The sequence below is a fragment of the Furipterus horrens genome, unplaced genomic scaffold (genome assembly GCF_987537825.1).
Source record: "Furipterus horrens unplaced genomic scaffold, mFurHor1.1.pri manual_scaffold_2, whole genome shotgun sequence".
NCBI lineage: Eukaryota > Metazoa > Chordata > Mammalia > Chiroptera > Furipteridae > Furipterus > Furipterus horrens.
Window position 1 is genome coordinate 204,630,003 of NW_028327172.1, and position 8,552 is coordinate 204,638,554.

Here is an 8,552-nt window from a genome sequence, read left to right on the forward strand (position 1 = left end):
TCCTAAGCACTTCCTCTGCCGTTTTACATTTCAAATTTTACTTTATTTCTTTAAATGTCTGTGCCTTTATTCCTGTCATTTGGGGAGGATGAATTTTCTCTGTTCCATCCTGCTTAACCTACATCAAAGCAATTCAGCAACCATAGCGTGCTGTTTCTAAGTGTATATGATGGTCCAGGTGACAGACTCAATTTCGATTTGGTGAAAAAGTGCTGTTTTTTACTAAAAATATGAATTGGAGGAAGCTCACCCAATATAGCCCAATTCCTGAAAAACAAGTCCACGGTGTCGTTCCCCCCCCCCCCATATCATTTGGGGAGAGGGCCTTTGCTACAGGCAGCTTCTCTGCAGGAGTGGGTTAACCTTGAGTAAATGAGAAATTAGGTAATTCTGAACACACTCATGCCTCAACCATATTGATCACTTGAGTTATTACTAGAATGTATTCTTAACTTTATATGGAAACTTACTTCCAAGAATCTCTGAGTATGCCTGCAGGTACTATCTCCTGCATAAGGGATGATATTGGAATATATAACCGTGGGTACAACTTGGACAAGGACCCATCAGAATGGACACAAGCCCACTCTGGAGCAGATTGTGGGGCCCCCTACTGTGCTGGGCTGGGCACTGCCCTCTTAGGTACTGGATCCTAGTGAGGTCCGGCAGATCGTGCATAGGGTCAGCACCGGGGAACTCAAGTAGCCAGCACGGAAGTGTTTTCATATTTTCACAACCAATGTAGTTTTTCTACGCTGAATATCAGACCAGCATATGTCATAAGAGGAATAGTAGGAGATAGAAGTGGGTTCCATTTTTTCTTATATGAGAAACATTTTAAAGGAAAAAAAAATCTGGGATATTGAGATGTTTTGATCTTTAACCAAAATTGTAGTCATGGACACTGCTCGGAATTGATTCCAACCTGGTATTCTTTCCAATGAGGTAGAAAGGAAGGTGTAAAGTAGTGACCCGAGGTCCCATAGCAGCAGATAACATGTTTTTGTAAGGACTGGCAAACACAAGAATAAATGGCAAGGCAACTAATAACTTCCGGCTAAGATGGAGGCTTAGACGGATGCGCTCGGTCTCCCTCTACAACTAGAGAGGAATACAACTACTTCAAAACAAAGGATAACTAGAAATTCCAGAAAATAAAACTACATGGAAGCCCAACGTATGAAGTTATAAACCAACGGCGCCCTTTGGGCAGGTAAGAGCGAAAGGGGGCGGAGCTGTTTGCGGTCGCACCAGGAACAGCGGCGGGGAGGACAATCCCAGCTGTAGTCGAACCCCCGGCAGCTCGCGACCCCAACACTGGGGAAAGCAGCCACCACATCGCCTCGAACAGTGAGGCTCAGAGGGCGGGAGGACGGATCCCGGTCTCCTAGCGGAATAACTGTGTGAATCCATCTTGGACCCCCGCCCCCAAAGAAAGCACCACAGGGCTGCGAAATAGGTTGTGGACAGGCGCCGGTCGCTGGGTTGTGAAGAGTACACGGGCTCTGCCCCCTACAGCCGGCCCAAGAAAACAAAACACATCTGTCAGAATGAGGCAGACAACTATAGAAATCCCAGTGGCGCAGCTCACCAGGCAACAGATGAGGAATCTGACAGATGAACAAATAAGAAACCTGTCAGAGGCTCAGTTCAGGGCCATTGTTATCAGGTGGCTTACAGAATTAACAAAAGATCTGGAAAAAGATGAGAAAGAAGCGAAAAACACTCATAACGAAAGGAACAAAACCACATATGAGACAGATGGTGAGGAAAAAAAATCCAGAGTTCATTTCAACAAACCGGAATATGGAGAAGGAGCAAGCAGTCAACCAATGCAGCGAGAGGAAATGGGAAGCAACGATGAGAGGATCAGAAACCTCTGGGACAGCTATAAAAGGCCCAACATAAGAATCATTGGTTTGCCAGAGAGCGAGGAAGATGAACTAGAACTTGAAAAATTGAGTGAAAATATAATAAAGGAGAACTTCCCAGACTTGGGGAAAGAAATAGACTTACAGGTCCAGGAAGCACAGAGAATTCCAAAAAAACTGGACCCAGGGAGAACCACTCCAAGACACATTATAATCAAAATGTCAAAAATTAAAGATAAAGAGAGAATCCTAAAAGCAGCAAGAAAGAAGAAAAGAATCATGTACAAAGGGGTCCCAATTAGACTATCAGCTGACTTCTCAAGGGAGACCCTGCAGGCAAGAAGGGACCTGCAAGAAATATTCAAAGTAATGAAAATCCAAAACCTACAACCACGAATACTCTATCCAGCGAAACTGTCATTCAGAATAGAAGGGCAGAGAAAGTGCTTCCAGGACAAAATAAAACTGAAAGAGTTCATTAGATCCAAACCACTGTTATATGAGATGTTAAAGGGACTGGTTTAGAAAAAGGAGGATCAAGACTATGAAATCTAAAATGAAAACTGCATCACAAGAAACAACAGAAGCTAGGGAATTGAAACAAAGGCAAACTAAACAGGCAATGAGAGTGGAAAAAGAACTATAGGTATGGGGAACATATTGGGGGGAGGTCAACAGGGAGGGGGAATGGGGAGAAGGAGGGAGATGATATAGGAATTAAGGATCATGGTAGGAGGGAATGGAATAGACAGAGGTTGAGAAGAACTATATGCACAACTAATGGACATGATCTAAAAGGGGGGGACAACTGGAGGGAGGGGGACCACCAGGTGGAGGGGAGCAGAGGGAAGGGAAATTGGGACAAATTTAATATTATAATCAATAAAACACATTAAAAAAAGAAAGAATAAATGGCAAACCCAAGAATAAACTGAGCAAGGCAAAGAACAGCATACAGCTCTATGAACTGTATCCACCATTCTCTCAGGGTCAAATGCAAGCACATTAATTGTGCTAAACCCTTGTGTAGCACTTCCCCATGGTTACCTATCCCCTTCTACTAACCACATAGTACAGGACAGGCAGCCAGGCGTATGCATCATAACCTGAAAAATTGGACAGCTTAGACTGGGAACATGTGGCTAACAGCTTGTCATTTGCTAAGTTGCAAAACAGCAGGGAGGCACTCAGAGGTCCAGCCAACTTCATAGCCTACTGTTAGCTCAGCTGGCTTCAGGTGCAGTAGCAAAACCCAAACAGGCTACAACCTGAATATCCCAGCCCTTCCCAGCAGTGGGAAGAGGGTTGTGTGTATCATTTGGTTTCCCGTTTTACCCACTGGCTGCTCCTAGGGTGAGCTGGAATTTGTGGTACTCAGACTTTTCCTCCAGCCTGCTGCAGACAAAGGCAAGAATCCTAAGACATAGAGGTAAAGGACAGCTGTAAAATGAGAAGTCTGTCTAAATATTAGGAAGTCCATGTTGCTTTTAGTAATGAGAAGGGGGGTAGTCACATACCAAACCAACCCACTGAATGTTCACGGAAGCTGGTGTGTGTCTATGCCTGGGTCACTGTCTTGCTGTCTTTGATTTGATGTGGAATATTGAGGAATATTGTTTCTTCATCTCTGCGAAAAAGAAAAGGGGGACAGAGAAAAGTCCTCATCTGCCCTAGGAGAAAAGATTCAGGGGCATAATGGGATATTTTGAATAAGCAGTATCGAAGTTGCCTCATGCTGAGAATGTGTAATGTATGCTCAGTGGCTGCTCTTGAGGCAGGCATATGTCTGGGTGTCCTAACATGGGTGGGTCCAATGGGTGACCCAAGGGCAAGAAGAAATACAACAACAGAGTATCTGCAGGTCTAGGGCTGGAGCTGCAGGTAAAAAGACATGAGAAAAAGTTGATACATGAATAGCCATGTTCATTATGGGGAGTTTGCAAAATAATTAACAATCAAAGCCTTCCCACTTTTCAAGCTACTTATACTTCTGATGATAAACTGCTAAAAATGTTAATAAATACATATTAAAGGAGCCCCCCCCCACCCCAGTATTCATTGTATCCTCCCAACACTGTAGGGCTCCCAACAGGTATAAGAGACAATCCGTCATCAAGAGAGGCAGTGTGCATAGCAGTTATGGACATGTGCTATAGAGCTGGCCAAAGTGTAGGTCACGGCCACATCACTTACCAGGTGTGCGGTTGATCATCTCTGTAAGTCATTTTCCCTGGGTGTCATAAAGCACGTCATGCTAGTTCCTGCCTCATAGGATTATCGTGAAGTCAAGGTACTCCGTGCATTATATTTTGAGGGCAGCATCCCCACCAAGCACTCAGGAAATGCTACCCATTTTACCAAAACTCTCGCCACACACTTGGTGGTGTGACTGTAAGGCTTGAGTCTTGACCTCAGATCAACCATGAAGCAGCCGCATGGCTTCGGATAAATCCCTTAGCTTCTCTGAGGCTCAGCGCTCTCACAGTGAAATGAGGGTTTTAATACTTGCCCCACTGACTGAAGGGCTTATTTCACAGATTTCTCATATAGTCCCTCTTGGCAAGCCTTTCACAAGCTACGAAGTTCTAGGCAAGAGCAAAGTCTCAGTAGTTTTTATTTTAATAAAGCATATGTTATTAAGAAGTTGTTATGATCTAGTTGCAGAAATAAGGTATATAGAAGAACAAGATGATTCTGTAATAAGATAGTATGGGTGGGGAATGAATGGGAAAGAACAGGAGTGCTAAAGGTACTCCGGGTGAAGATGGGTTCTCCAGAGTGATCTTAGAGGGCTTGGTGGGCACAGCTGGACCAGCACTGGGACCTAAGGGATGGGTAGTCACTAGATCAGCTAATAATAAACACAAGCCAATGACCAGTTCAGTGACAGTGATGATCACAATGATGCTAACAACAAAGTAGTCACCCTTGGTGACAAGCCCTTAATGGCTGCTGTGATACATGCTCTACTCCACATATTGTCTAATTTTCACAAAAAATGCCATCATGATTCCCATTTTACAGATGTGGAGAAGGAGGCTTAGAATCATTTGCTCAAGGACATATAGCTAATATGAGGTGCTTACGGGAGTTGGGTGCCATTCTCCCTTCTGCTTAATTGCAGGGTGGAGATTTCAACCAATGGAGCTCTACTGCCTCCAGGCGGGTCGGGGGGCAGGGGGTTAGCACCTGCTGCCCTTGGGGATAATGCCAAGGACTTTCTTACTTGTAATTCTCACTGTTGTTCCCATGGCCTGAAACCCCTCCTTCCATCCATTTGGCTCTCTCTTGCCCCTCCTTTAATTTTTATTTTCTAGGAAGGCTTCTTTGATGTTTTCCTCCCTACCTCTAGGGAGAATATGTACTTTCCCCAACACAACCCTTGTCACACTGGTGTGTTGCACAGTTTCTGTGTCTCTGGCCTTCAGCTGAACTGTGAGCTTTGTGAGAGCAGAGATGGGGACTGCCTTATTCATTATGGAGAGTAAAGGATGGGGATTGGAGGGAAGAAAGAAAGAAGAAGAGAAGGGAAAGAAAGGGGCAGGCTTTACAAACAAGAGAGATAATGGATGAATGGCTTTAGCCTTTCAGATTGGAGAGTAATTTTTAGAAGCTTCTTTAGTGCAAAATTCTTGCACCCCTCCCCCTTCCCATACACACATATGGGAAATAGATTACTCTTTCCCCTGAACATGAAGTTCTTAAGAACCAATAAGAAGCCCAGTTCCCGGGTAAGACAACTCATCCCATCAGAACTTGAGTCACTGTTGACTGTAGGCGTCTCCTCTCCCTACCCAGCTGACGTGCACGCCCCATTGCTCAGAGCCATTGCAGCCAATTTGGTTGATAATCTGCAAATTAAAAATTCAATAAGTAGTTCCCAGAATCATTTTCAAAAGCTGGTACATAGAAATTAACATGTTAATAATAGGTGCACAGTGGGGTGGGTTTTCTGCTGTGGATTCTCATTGCTTTAATTTGATATTACAGAAGGGCCACGGGATGCATTCCTTTAATTTTGTTGCACAGAGTGCTTCGGGAGGGTGTTTTGTAAGTATTGATGTGGGTAATGATATCGCGCATGAATTCTGTGGCAACTTAGGTAGGAAATAAATAGGGTGAGGTAAGACTCATCAGAATTTCCTTTAATAATAAGGCCTTACATCTAGGCAGCACTTTTAATCTTGAACACATTTTCAAATGGATCTTACATATGTTTCCAACGAGCCTGCAAGGCAGCCAGGGACTGACGTTTCTTCCTGCGCACACTCAGAGAGCATCTGTCCGGAAGTGCATGACCTCACATCCATGGCCAGCGGGCGGCAGAGACGTGATGAGAAGCTGGCTCTCTCCATTCCTAGATGGAGAGCTTTGCTGAGCTAACTGTCAAGCCCTGCAGTGCCAACAGATTCCTACATAGGTTGCCCTAATGACTCAGGTATAATAACATCAAACCAGAAAGCCTGGTCTGAAAACCACTCCAAGAGCAGCAGAGCTTTGACAGACTGAGGTTCAAATCTCTGCTCCATCACATGTTAGCTGAGAGACTTCAGACTTTCTAAACTTCAGGTACCTCTTTTAAAAAATGCAGGTAATAACAACGACCCCATTGGGTCAGGGTTAGGAGGAAAGCAGAGAGGATGTGTGAGACAATACTCAGTGGATACTTAGTGTGAATCCTGGCATTTGAAATTGAAGATGTGTGGAACAAGAGTCTGAAGTGAAAGACGTATAAAACAAAGTTCAGTCTGCTGTCCATATGGTAGCCACTAGCCCCATGTGGCTATTTACACTAAATTGATTCCACATAAAATAAAAAATGTAGTTCCTCTGTCTCACTGCCCACCAGTCCAGTGTCCGGTAGCCACATGAGGCTAGTGGCTGCCATATTGGGCAGTGTACCTGTAGAGAACACTTCCATCATTGCAGGAAGTCCTACTGGACATCACTGCCTTAGGAAAAACGACCTCAGAAACAGACAGGGGAGATGTTATGAAAAGTCTAGACCTCACGATGCCACAAGAGGAGGCCAGCACAAAGACCTGGACCAGTGGGTGCCACTTCCTGTTATTGAACAGTGCTATTTACATTGGGGCGATGCAAATCATGTGGGAGCAATCGAGGGAGGTGTGTTGAATAGGCCCACTCCAGACATCCTGCTGATAATTGCGTGGCGCGCTGCAAACGGTGGGTAATTTCCTCTCAGGTGCCTGTTCTACACGCTTGTTTGGCATGCTTTATTGCCGGCTGGATTTACACTCTGCATTTGCCATAAAAACTGTTTCCAAAAGAAACAAGAAGCGTGGCAAGATAAAAAGCGATGTAAAAAGGGTATTTTGTGATTTACTTATGTCAAATTTATGGAAGATGACAGGAGGCATTACAGTTCCAAAATTAGTTGTCACAGTCGGGCTATAAATTCTGCAGGACAGAAGAATGGGTTGGGAACCAGGACCCCTGGGTCTATGAGGAGCCCCCGGGAAGGCCAGGCAGGGCCAGGAATGGCTGAAACCCCTCACAGAGCTAGCTTGGCCAGCCATCCAGCTAAGTCTCTGATATTAACTAGCTAATGATTATTGGATGCTTGCTATGTTTTAAACACATTTCATTTATAATCTCATTTAATTCCCACTAGCTCTATTTTACTCGTTGTGTAGATGTGGAAACTCAGTACTGGACTCTGCACCAAGAGGTACAGTGGATAAGGGATGAAGCCAGAATAAGGTGGAGGCCGACTTGAATGTACCTGTTAGGTGTTCACTAAAGATGAAAACTCATTCATGGTCCACAAACCTTTATTTAGCACCCTTAGGTGCCAGATATAGCATCAAGCACTAGTGTGGTATACACAGGCTAAGATGTGCCCCCTGCCATCAATGTACTTAAATGTAGCAAATGATTTAAATGATACTAGAAAAAGAAACACAAAGAATCATGATATTAGAAACTCCCAGAGCAATGTGCTTTAGATATGTACTTTAGTTTTGCTTCCAACTAGAGTGCATGGGAGAGCTTCATGAGATGAAGAATAACAGATGGGTCGTGGGCCATCAGAAGTGAAGACAAGAATGGGCCAACCAACCACTCCTTAGCTCCTGATGTGAGTTCTCTTATTTTCCCAGGACATGAGCTGGCAGGACACTAATCAATCTACACAGTCTTTTAACTTCCTGGTAGTTGGTTGGGGAGTGGTATCCTCAAGGAGTAAGTAGAGTTTCAAATGAGAGAAAGACTGTTGAAACCCTCTTCTTTCTTGGCCTCTACCAAACACTCTTCTTCTTCAGCTGCTCTTTTCTGCTTTCCTGTAAGGGTCCTTCTTTGTTCCACCCTTATGTGTCGGTATCCCCCCTTCTTCCCCAAAGGCATCCATCCATTTCAGCCTTCTTCCTTTTTTTATTCTATACACTGTGTGCATGATCTCATCTACTCATGTGACTCCAGTTCCCAGAGCATTTTCTGATGACTTCCAAATTATAACATCTGCCATAACTTCTCTCTTGAGCTCCAGATCCATATATATACCTGTCTATTAAACATTTGTACCTGAATAGTCTACAAATACATTGGACTTGCTCAACATGTCCCAAACGGACTTCTAATTCTGTATTCCCAACCACAGTTAGAGAAACCAGGGATTATCACTTAAGTCAAAATGCCCAGAACCATTCTTGGCCATCCTTT